General features: G+C 40.3%; 1 long non-coding RNA gene across 1 annotated transcript in view; it reads left to right on the top strand.

Annotated features, from left to right (window-relative positions):
* LOC139274802 (uncharacterized) overlaps nucleotides 1-6623 on the top strand; it is a 111389-nt gene extending 104766 nt beyond the window's left edge. The window contains exon 5 of the long non-coding RNA XR_011595613.1: nucleotides 6439-6623. This is a non-coding gene — a long non-coding RNA (uncharacterized lncRNA). The remainder of the gene's footprint in view (nucleotides 1-6438) is intronic.
* Nucleotides 6624-12504: the final 5881 nt, after the last annotated feature.

Below are 12504 nucleotides of genomic sequence, written 5' to 3'. Positions count from 1 at the left end.
ATCCTTGCCTCTGTTACCTCTAGACTTGACTACTCCGATGCACTCCTACCTGGTCTTCCACATTCTACCCTACATAAATTTGCGGTCATCCAAAACTCAGCGGCCCTTGTCCTAACTCGCACCAAGTCCCGCTCACTCATCACCCCTGTGTTTGCTGACCTACATTGGCTCCCAGTTAAGCAACGCCTCGATTTCAAAATTCTCATCTTTGTTTACAAATCCCTCCATGGCCTCGCCCCTCCCTATCTCTGTAATCTCCTTCAGCCTCACAACCCCCACCGAGATGTCTACTTAACTCAAATTCTGCCCTTTTGATCATCCTTGATTAGAACTGCTCAACCATCGGTGGCTGTGCCTTCAGCTGCCTGGGCCCTAAGCTCTGGAACTCCCTCCCGAAACCTCTCCGCCTCTACCTCTCGTTCCTCCTTTAAGACACTCCTTAAAACCTACCTCATCTGCCGTAATCTCTTCTTATGTGACTCAGTGTCAAATTTATTGCTTTGTATTAGAACACTCCTGTGAAGCACCTGAAACTTCATTAAAGGCACTATATAAATACAAGTTGTTATTGTAGTGGTTTTGAGCAATTGGGCAATTATAGCTTTGCTCAGTTTAAGTTTTTTTTCCAATCTGGAATAACCTTCCATAGTAATTACAAACTTACAGACTTAAGCCAATTCCTTTAATATAAGAATGTAGGGGCTGAAAAAAAACATTCAAGCCATTGAGTTATTTTGTTATTTAGACCCAGCGACTATTTTAGGATCCAAACTGACTATTTTCTATATATTACACTGACCATCTCATATTCTTCTGTTCCCTACGGAATCAGAAATTCCCTTTTGAAGGAAAAGAAGTAAAACACTAACCAAACGTCATCAACCTGCAACATTAACCCTATGTTTCTCTCTCCTCAGGTGCTACCTGACCAGCTGAGGGTTTCCAGCATTTTCAGTTTTTATTCCCTTTTGCAGGCTTCAATTGACTGTGTTTACTGGGCTCAATGGCAGCTTAATCTATTATCTTAACATATTCCACATAATAAGTTATTCCTTAAAAGGGTTTACAAATAATAATAAAAGTACACACAGGTTTTGCACAGTAGGATAGCAAATTAGTTTGAAACTCACCCGTTGCTCCAGAAATCAGACCCAGGCTGCTTTAACCCCCGGGTCTCATTTAGATCCCACAAGATGACTTCCTGCCTGGAGCGAGCAGGAGGTTGGTGGGAAGTAGCGGAAAATCGCACGCCCCGAGGGCCATTTGCCACCACAAGGTAGGTGGCAAGATGGGCTTCCAGAGGTGTGTCGTGGAGGTTACGTGATCGGGATGTGAGGATTCAGGCAAGGGGGGCCTAAACTTTCCTTGCCCCTCATGACTCCACAGAGGAAAGTGTAAATCTTACCTTTCGTGACCTCTTCTTTGGGGCAGGTTCTGACCAGTCCGTGATTGGCCCCTGATCTGTATATTTAAAGAATGACCTCGCCATCTGGAAGCCTGAGTGAAAATCACAGTTGACGGGATCTAGGCAACTTTCTGGTGATTAAGTAACCTGGGCGATTTTAATTGTCTACCTGCTCAGTTTGCACCGGGTGGGTTCGATTAAAACCACACCCATTGATTTACCAGGCAATGTGGTGACAGTTTATTTAGTTTAATCTGTTGAAAACTTTAATATTAAAAAAACTATAACAAAATTAAACTATCATCCAGCAACTAATAAGAATTTCAAAACTGAGAAGGGTTAGTTAACTGGCAACGCTAGTGAGGGCTGTAAGATCAAACTGTTAGAATGTGTGAGCCCATCTATGTGTATCTATAACTAACTCTGAAGGCAAGCTATTAATAAAATGGGTGAAAATTAGTATGACTGCTGATATAAACATTAGTATTTCAAGGAAATTAATAGTAGCAGTTACGAGGAAGCTTTAAGATGATTTCATAGTTAGTAATATTCTGATCATTGTAACATTCCAGATATAATAGGGTAGTGAAATCAAAGAGGAAACTTTTTTGACAGATGCTTAGTAACAGGAGTGCTGAATAATGACACCTCCTTCTAAGCAACTCGTTTGCATAATATGCAAAATGATATCAACCACACTAGCTTCATGGCTGACTAGGCCAGTCTGGTGGTTAATAAGATGCTAAGTTCTTTATAATATAGAAAGCAAGTGTTGGCAAGCTCTCTTGGACTGGAGTTAGTTTATAATGCCAATAGAACTTGCCCCTGAGCGACAGTTCTGTGATACAGCTTGAAATTTGTGACCTATGATATGTACAAATAACAACTGGCAATTCTCTTTGTATTACCTCTCAAGCTGCAAGTTGCTCTGTATCCTTTTCAGGCTGTCGAATATAATTGCTGTTGCTGAAATTACATGTAGTCCTTGGAGGGGTTGTGAAATACTGATGGATTTGAACATTATGTTGTCTGATAACACACTGCTGAAACTATTTTGTCTTATCAATTTTAAATACCCAAGTGCTTTTCCAACCATGCTGGTTTTTCAAAGCCCTTACTTAAAGGGGGTTATTTTGGTGAAAGCGTGAAAACAGGCGCTAAATGAATGCTGTGCTAATAAGACACGCCTGTTTGAAAGTCTGGTTTTAGCACAGAGTTTTGGGCCTAATTGCTGATTACCATAATTTGAACTTGCCTGGAAGTGCTAAAATAGACACCTGTAGGTTTAGCACTCAAGCGCTGATTAGAAGCAATTTTTGTGGAGCAATGCATGTGGGCTCCACACATTCACTTCCACTGAAGATATGGAGTGCGCTGGCTGACACACTGCGGCAGGTTTCAAGATACCTCAGGAACCGAGACTGAGAGAGAGGATGCACAGGTTCTTGGACGCGGCACTGAAGGTTCAGGTGGAGGAGGTCCAGAGGAGATGGGATGTCCTGTACCCGCAGGGGAGAAGAAGTTCATCTCACCCTCCTGTCTGTTTCCCTGGTGTGTCTAGAACTAGGGGGCACAGTCTCAGGATAAGGGGTAGGCCATTTAAGACAGAGATGAGGAGGAATTTCTTCACAGTGTGAATCTTTGGAATTCTCTGCCCCAGAGGGCTGTGGATGCTGAGTCTCTGAGTATATTCAAGGCTGAGATAGATAGATTTTTGGAGTCTAGGGGAATCAAGGAATATGGAGATCAGGCAGGTTTGTGCAGTTGAGGTCGATGATCAACCATAATTTTATTGAATGGCGGTGCAGGCTTGAGGGGCCGTATGGCCTACTCCTGCTCATATTTCTTATGTTCCTATGTTCTCCTCCAGCAGCGGTGCTGTCTTCTTGGCCTCATGTCCGCCTGCCATTCCTCCTGCAGACAAAGCAAGATGCCCATGACCAACCATCCCTTTCTCTTAGTGACTCCTATAAGGTATCCAATAAGGGAGAGTAGCACAGCACTCACACTTTTTAGGTGAAGTTGTCAGAGAATTTCTGGAATATATGTTGATAAAGTGTTGGTAAAGTCTTAACAACTGTCCCAGAAAGTTCCCAGCACCTCCAGCAGCTACTGAACAGTAAAAGGTGAGAATGCCATTAAATAGTGCTCAAAATCCTCAACAATGACATGTTTACTCCCAATCAGCTGATTGCTGATAGGAAACATGTTAGGTCAAGTGTTATCCACCAAAATGTCATGCAGCCTCTTTAATGAGCACTAGCAGACAACTTAAGTGACAATCAGCTCCATAACTATCCTCCAGGCAGTTGTTCCTAGTGTGAGCTCCTTTACCAAGATGGTGCCTTGCGCTAAATGTGTGCTAACTTCTCCCACTCCTTCTTGGGCGGTGCCTCATATCGAGGATGGCTTGCTTCCACGCCAAAAAGGGATGAGTTCACAGGTGTTTCAAATGAAGGACCTAATATTCCAGGTCCCGAACTACATCCTGAAGGGTGGAAGATGCCTGTGCATGGATTTTTTTGACGTGGGGTGGCCGTTGCACACCAGCCACCACATGGGCTTGACAAAGCGAGGTCTTGGTCCAGTGGCAAGGATTAACCAAGATGACTGGAGACCAGCTCTGCTGCACGGACCTAGTGTGCACACATATTGCAGTGTGGGCTGGCCCATGCTGCCCCTGAGCCTGCGCCTCTTCTGGGCCCCGAACTCACGCCTCTCCTGGGCCCCGATCACATAGCTCTGCAATCTTTCACTGCAGGTACACAAACCGCTGGGTACCAGCGAGTGGCTGCACATGACCTGGCATTGTACATGCATTCTTGTCAAAACTCTGCTTATTTTGCAAAAAGCGGACAATGCAGCTTCAATTTAACTGAACTTGCAGAGAAGACAAGACACAAATCAAGACTCAAAAGCCTTAATTTATATAAGTAAAGCCACGGAGAGCCCTATCTTAAATAAGCCAATAGCAATTCAGAGATCTCGCCAATGTTTCAAATATATTGCAGTTTGTAGTTGAATAAAAGAAACTAGGAATGTCCCATATTTATATCTGACTTAGTACGTATTGAATTAACTAATCTCAGGCACCATGCTAGATTGGGTGGGATAATTAGCCTCAGTACCTCTGGGTTACAAAGTGAGAAAAAGCACAGTCTGGATTCCTGGTTCTAATCCAAATATGCTGGACATCCAGTCTGTGGATGTCATCTGAGGACATGATCAGGTTCAGCTTTGATGCTCTTGTAGTCAAATAGCTAGCCAACACTCTCAGTCAAAGCAAGGCACAACAGGCTGACCACTCCCCATTGAACGACACCCCAAAGAGTAAGAATATTCAGGAATGGAGGAGGGAAGAAAATTGACAGGGAATTATAAAAATATTTATTTCAGTAAAGCAAGCTACATGCTACATGCAGAAAAAACAAGCCAAAGGTATTCAGTGTAATTTATCTTGTAATATAGATCACTGCACACAGATTTGAAGTTTATACTTCTGTCTTTAAAACAAGATGTCACTTTAAAAAAAAATCATTAGGCAAAATATTTTGTCAGATAAATGCACTTTATTGGGCCACATGGCATTCAAATTCATAAATTCATAAACATATTTCAAATTAAAAATATTCATTTATATAGCACCTTTAACATTTAAAAAATCCTGAAGGACTTTACCAATGTTTGGAAAACACACATTAAACTAGGAAAGGAAACCAAAAGCATGGACAAAGAAATGGGTCTTGACATTTTTAAAGAGGGAGATGAAAAGGGTTTACGGAGGGAATTCTAGAGACCAGGGCCCAGTCAGCTGATGGCTCTGCAACCAATGGCAGGACGAAGGGCAGGAGGATGCACAAGAGACTGGAGGCCGAGGAATGGAGATTTGGGAGGAATACCCAAGTAAACAACACGGAAACAAGGCCATTCAGCCCAATCAGCCCGAGTCAACATTAACCCTCCATGTTCAAATAATTCTATTCACATTTACCCAGCATTCCCATAGCTTCTGCTCCTTTTCCTTCATGTACCTATCCAATCTAATCTTGAATCCTAAATTGAACATCCCATAATTAGTTCAATTTTTAAAGTTCAGAACATGAATTACAACATAAAATAAATCATTCATAATATAATTTGCTTCCATGTGTCATCTTTTGTCTGACGCACCAGGTTTACATATTATATAGGACAATACCAGTGCAACCAAAATGGAGTTAAGAACCAGTGCTACAAATTAATGTTAACATAATTTATAACAGCATGTATGAGACTCAATCACATAAAATACATTTTTGTGTTATGGATGCTACAAAAATTACTTCTTTTTACAGTATTTCACTTCTCTGTGCAATTAATTACTACGAGACACCTATCCCATGGTCTTAAGGTTTAAACTGGCGTTTCAACTCAACACCCTGTTTTGACCACCATGGAGGCTAAAATCACCCACATTACATACTGGTCTGTGTTCTGTACATGGAATTTGAAAAAAAAAAATCATTAGAATTGTTATCATTGTTGTACTTTCAAACAACTGGATATTAAACTTTCAAATAAGGAATAAAAATAATAAAACTAGCAATAAAATATTATAAACTAAAATAAAATGTTATGGTATATGAGTTGATTTTGGTTTTAGTGGCTTTCTAAGTGATTCATTTTCACAGAAAAACTGACAGTAGTGCTACATTCCAGCCTACCGAGATACATATTATGTAAGTCTCTTCCTTACAAGTTTGTGGGGGATGTTGAGTGTGGTGTGGGGGCGGGGGTTTGTTCTGAATTCCATTATATGATCGGTTTGTCTTCTTACACTCGACTCCTTCTGCAGGTGCATAGCAGAAGCCTAAGGCCATAAACCTATCTGTGTTCTCCTGTTTTCCCTTAAACTGCCTGCAGAGCTTTTGTAGTCCAGATGGCTCTAATTTGAGGTCCAAGTACAATGCATTTGGTGTATAGAGTTTCTACCCTGAAACCAACAGCATTTGCTCTTGCATTTGCTTGGATTAAAAAGTTTCTCTCTGTTTTAGGCATAACTGGGAGTCCTGTAGCAACTGAAGGAAGGAAATCATTACAAAGTTACACAGAACAAGGCTATGAGCTACAGCTGCTCATCGTTTAAGAGGCAGAAATATGGGGCCTCAAACATGAAACAAGATTCTTTGCAAATGCTTGAGAGTGATCCTAGAAAAAACATCCTTAGAGGCTCGTTTAATAAACATTATGTGTAATAGTCTCAATGTGTGCACATTTTTCCTGAGGTGCTTTCACTAACTTCCCTTAGCTAATAAGGTCCCAATATAAAATATTAAATAATTTAATATAGAATTTTAACAATTTGTGTTACAACTAATATGATCAATTAGTAGCTGTCATTTTTATAAACAATGAAGATATATTGCTTTCATGTTTAGCATCAGATCATTACTTTCAACATTACTAATGACTGAGCATTGTCATGTTTTCAAGTCCATATACATATATAGACAGGAACGAGCATTCAAACAATGATTTCTGTCATTAGTATAAACTGACAGAACTTGCAGAATAAAGTACATACTTTGCTTTTGCAGATACAGATGCCATCTTATGCACTTTAAACAACCTTTCTTATGAGAACAGTCCATATAATATGGAGAAAAATAATAATGCCATGTAAGCTTCCAGTATGTTAAGGGCATGTATTTTTGATGATTTACATTTAAAATTAGTAAACAAAAAACAAAGGTTTTGTTTTACCTTATATCAGTTTTTTTGAGTTTACTTAAAAATTGTAAATTATGTCATATACGAACTGTGTTACTTCCATGTAATTAGTGATACGTTATCACATGATAAATTTACAGTAATGATGTCATAGCAGTCATTCCTTTGGTGATGACATCATCATTCATCAATCCCATGTCTTTGTTGTCAACATCTACTGCAACAACCAGTATGGATAAAATAATACAGATTAAAAACAAAACCATAAGTTGAATTTCACAGTATGCAATGTGAAAATAATAGATGCATAAAACAGTAATCATATTTTAGTCTACAAACAGCTGGGGGGTTTTTTAGGACTTTTATTTAACATTTTCAAACAGTGAAAGACTGAATACAATAAGCAAGCAATGTAAGTAAAGAAGATAACATATACTGACCCAACAATCCATCATAATTAGTAGTTGGGAATGATCAAAAGAACAAGCACAAGTGTGAGGAACCAATGTCGAACATCCTCCCTGGCAGTCTATCCTCTTTCGAGGTTTAAATATTCAGCACAGTCAATGAATACTGAACATTGCAAGGCAGAGGTGGCTATATAATTGACTGATGCTAATTATAACATTATGAAAAGAGTAATAGGGAATAGGAGGAGAAATGTTGTTGTAAATATATCCATATAATGCTCATAGAACTATACCAAATATGGCTGCACACATTACAGCCAAGGCCCACAGTTTCAGTGTATGGGAAAAGACAATAGTTGAAACTATTACTCCAGTGGAAAGGGCAGGATCAATAGAATTAACCCTGGTTGGATAGTTACAGCACTCGGGGTCACCCCTACAACGAGGAGAAAATACAAATAAAGATATTTTAAAGTTTAGTCTGACATTTATGAACTCATGTTGCCTTGCTCTCCCAGCTTAACGCATCTTCTAAACAATTCATTTTTAAAAAACTGAGACTTTTTTTTATTGTCCTCACACAAATCTGTTCTACATTTATTGAAAATTATTGTGCACATTTTGAGGAGGATCATATATAAAAGAACTATAAATGACTAATGAAGCTGCTAAAAACAAATACAGTGGCTTTTAAGAAAGCTATATTTTGCATTTAAAATAAATCACCTCTAAATCTGAAATTTAAAAAAGTCTATTAAATTGTGTTTCCTAAGTTGTGAATATGATTTCAAATTAAATCATTTTCAATTAGTATTTTCCCAGAGTTCACATGATCTTAAAGTAGAATTCAGCTTCAGTAGAAAGCCAATTAACAAAATGAATTGTTGATTTCTTGTATAACAGGAGTTACTACCATTGAAAATAACTAGCGAGGAGGTCAGCTTTGATTTCTGTTCAGAAAAATAAAGCTTTTTTGTTCATGTACTTTCAAAGATACTCCATTATATTTTCTTTTTTTGATTCTGTCTCTCTTCCCTCCCCCGTCCCATCACACACACACACACACACACACACACACACACACACAGAAGCACACAATAGTCTGCTTGCCATCACACAGGCAGGACAGGATAGATTACACAGTAACTTTCTTTTCTAGTGCTCTCAATACCATCCTATGCTTAGCTGGCAGAAGGCTCAATTCAAATAAGGTGTGCTGGATTATGTCAACCTTTCTTTCCTCAGGAAAAGGGGGGCCTGGGGGAAATGTCTCATTTCTGCATAGCACTTCATCATAGTCAAGAACTGAGCAAACTCAGTGACTACGACAGGAAAAGTTGAGTCATAAGTATCCAGAACTTTATTATATTCTCATATATTCCACTATATTGACTACTCAGCAGTGTACAGAAAAAGAACAACACAATTTTCTACTTTTCTGCAAATGTGGAATATCTCCTATAATGTTCGCACTTCACACAAATCATGTGGCGAGATTAGATGAAAGCAGGATCGCAGACAAAATGGGGCTAATTTTAACCTAATGCACCTGGCGGGAAACTGATGAGATTGGGTCGAACGCTGGTTTCATACCCCACCCAATTTTACTCTCCATTGAAGACCGTGGAGTGTAAAATCAGACGGGATGTAAAACCGCTATTCGAACTATTTCTGTCAGTTTCCTGTCAAGCGTGTTAGGTTAAAATTACCCTCATCCATTTAAATCAGACGCACAAACACTACTCTTGTGAAGTTGATCGGTAAGTTTTTAAACACTGCATATCAATATGACAATGATATTGTTCAAGTCAGAAAACATCATCATGTAATAATGTCATTACATTGGTTATTCATGGTGTCATTGTGATAAAAATGGCACATAGCTCTTGAGGGTTTGTCTATAAAATAATAATACAATTGGTTGAAGAAAAGCTGTGTAGTAGTGGATACTTATTAGAGAACATAAGAACATAAGAAATAGTAGCAGGAGTAGGCCATATAGCCTCTCGAGCCTGCTCCGCCATTTAATTCGATCATGGCTGATCCGATCATGGACTCAGATCCACTTCCCTGCCCGTTCCCCATAACCCCTTATTTCCTTATCTGTTAAGAAACTGTCTATCTCTGTCTTAAATTTATTCAATGACCCAACTTCCACAGCTCTCTGTGGCAGCGAATTCCACAGATTTACAACCCTGTAAGAGAAGAAACTCCTTCTCATCTCAGTTTTAAATGGGGGGCCCCTTATCCTAAGATCATGCCCCCTAGTTCTAGTCTCCCCTATCAGTGGAAACATCCTCTCTGCATTCACCTTGTCAAGCCCCCTCATTATCTTATACGTTTTGATAAGATCACCTCTCATTCTTCTGAATTCCAATGAGTAAAGGCCCAATTTACTCAACCTTTCCTCATATGTCAACCCCCTCATCTCCGGAATCAACCTCGCGTACCTTCTCTGAATTGCATCCAAAGCAAGTATATCCTTTCTTAAATATGCAAACCAAAACTGTACGCAGTATTTTAGGTATAGCCTCACTAATATCCTATATAACTGCAGAGACCCGAGGTGCTCAGCACCTTCCCGATGTTCTTCCTCCATTTAGGTCGGTCTTGAGCCAGGGACCCCCAGGTGTCGGTGGGGATGTTGCATTTTATCAAGGAGGCTTTAAGGGTGTCCTTGAAACATTTCCTCTGTCCACCTGGGACTTGCTTGCCATGTCGTTGCTGAGAGCATGCAGAAAGCAAGCACAGGCAGCGGAAGGAGCGTGCGGCAAACCAGACTCCCCACCTCCCTTTCCTTTAAAGACTGTCTGTCCCACCTGTGACAGAGACTGTAATTCCCACATTGGACTGCTCAGTCTAAGAACATGATTTCAAGGGACTGCCTATGATGATGATGTATAAATGTAGCAAGACTTCCCTCCTTTTATACTCCATCCCCTTTGCATTAAAGGCCAAGATTCCATTGACCTTCCTGATCACTTGCTTTGCCTGCACACTAACCTGTTGTGTTTCATGCACCAGGACCCCTAGGTCCCGCTGTACTGCAGCACTTTACAAATTTTCTACATTTAAATAATAACTTGCTCTTTGATTTTTTTTCTGCCAAAGTGCATAACCACACACTTTCCAACATTATACTCCATCTGCCAAATTTTTGCCTGCTCATTTAGCCTGTCGATATCCCTTTGAAGATTTTTTGTGTCCTCCTCACACATTGCTTTTCCTCCCATCTTTGTATCGTCAGCAAACTTGGGTACATTTCATCCAAGTCGTTAATATAGATTGTAAATAATTGGGGTCCCAGCACTGATCCCTGCAGCACCCCACTAGTTATTGATTGTCAACCCAAGAATGAACCATTTATCCTGACTCTCTGTTTTCTGTTAGTTAGCCAATCCTCTATCCATGCTAATATATTACTCCAACCCCATGAATTTTTATCTTGTGCAGTAACTTTTTTACGTGGCACCTTGTCAAATGCCTTCTGGAAGTCCAAATACACCATATCCACTGGTTCCCCTTTATCCCCTGTTCCCCTGTTCGTTACATCCTCAAAGAATTCCAGCAAATTTGACAAACATGACTTCTCCTTCATAAATCCATGCTGCCTCTGCCTGACTGAATTATGCTTTTCCAAATGTCCTGCTACTGCTTCTTTAATAACGGACTCCAACATTTTCCCAACCACAGATGTTAGGCTAACTGGTCTATAGTTTCCTGCTTTTTGTTTGCCTCCTTTTTTAAATAGGGGCATTACATGTGCAGTTTTCCAATCTGCTGGGACCTCCCCAGAATCAGGGAATTTTGGTAAATTATAACCAATGCATCCATTATCCCCGGCGCTACTTCTCTTAAGATCCTAGGATGCAAGCCATCAGGTCCACGGGATTTATCCGCTTTTAGTGCCATTATCTTACTAAGTACCACCTCCTTAGTGATTGTGATTGTGTTAAGTTCTTCCCCCCTGTAGCCCCTTGATTATCCACTGTTGGCATATTTTTAGTGTCTTCTACTGTAAAGACTGAAACAAAATATTTGTTCAGAGTTTCTGCCATTTCCATGTTCCCCATCACTAATTCCCTGGTCTCATCCTCTAAGGGACCAACATTTAGCCACTGTTTTCCTTTTTATATACCTATAGAAACTCTTGCTATCTGTTTTTATATTTTGTGCTAGTTCACTTTCATAATGTTATGTCTTTAATACTCTTATGAATGACTCCACGAGGTCTAGTATTGTACTTGAGCTGTTGTGACCTTAGACCCATTCATTGTAACTCCAGTGTGAGGCACAAGCATGGTGGGCAGCCTTTTATACTGGGCCCTGCACACCTGTGCAGGTGACCCTCAGGTATCCCACCGCAGTGCCCTCTGGTGGCACACCTTATATGACTATACAGTTAGTATTATGTCTGTGATGTACTTATGAATGACTCCATGAGGCAATGTGTTGTACTCAAACTGTAGTGACCATGGTCCTTTATTCCAAACTCCAGAGCGAGGCACAAGCATGGTGTGCAGTCTTTTATACTGGGCCCTGCCACTAGGGCAAGAAACCCCCGGTCTCCACCAGTTGCATCCTCTAGTGGTGCCATCATGTATATACAGTGCAAACCTTATTGACAGTACATCAGGTAAATAAGTCTCCATCTTATGCAACTACTCAGTGACTACACAGAGATTACATCCATAGTTTGCATATACAACATCACTCTCCCCCAAGTCCTTTGTGCCAATAACCTTGCACTATGTGCTCTGGCTTAGCTCTCCCCAGACTTAGGTGCCAATAGCCCTTGCACTTTGGCTGTGCTTTGGCTTGGCTCTCTCCCTGTTAACCCCCAAGTCTTTTTGCCACAATGTTGGGTAGTGGTTACCAGTTTGGATGGTTCGATGATGCACTGGAGGTTCCAGTGGATTCTGGGTATGATCCATGTGTGTGTCCATAGCTACATACATCCATTCCCCCCCCCCACCCCCT

The sequence above is a fragment of the Pristiophorus japonicus genome, chromosome 10 (genome assembly GCF_044704955.1).
Source record: "Pristiophorus japonicus isolate sPriJap1 chromosome 10, sPriJap1.hap1, whole genome shotgun sequence".
Taxonomy (NCBI): Eukaryota; Metazoa; Chordata; class Chondrichthyes; family Pristiophoridae; genus Pristiophorus; species Pristiophorus japonicus.
Note: the sequence above shows the minus strand (reverse complement) of the source record. Positions and strands in the feature narration are given on the sequence as shown.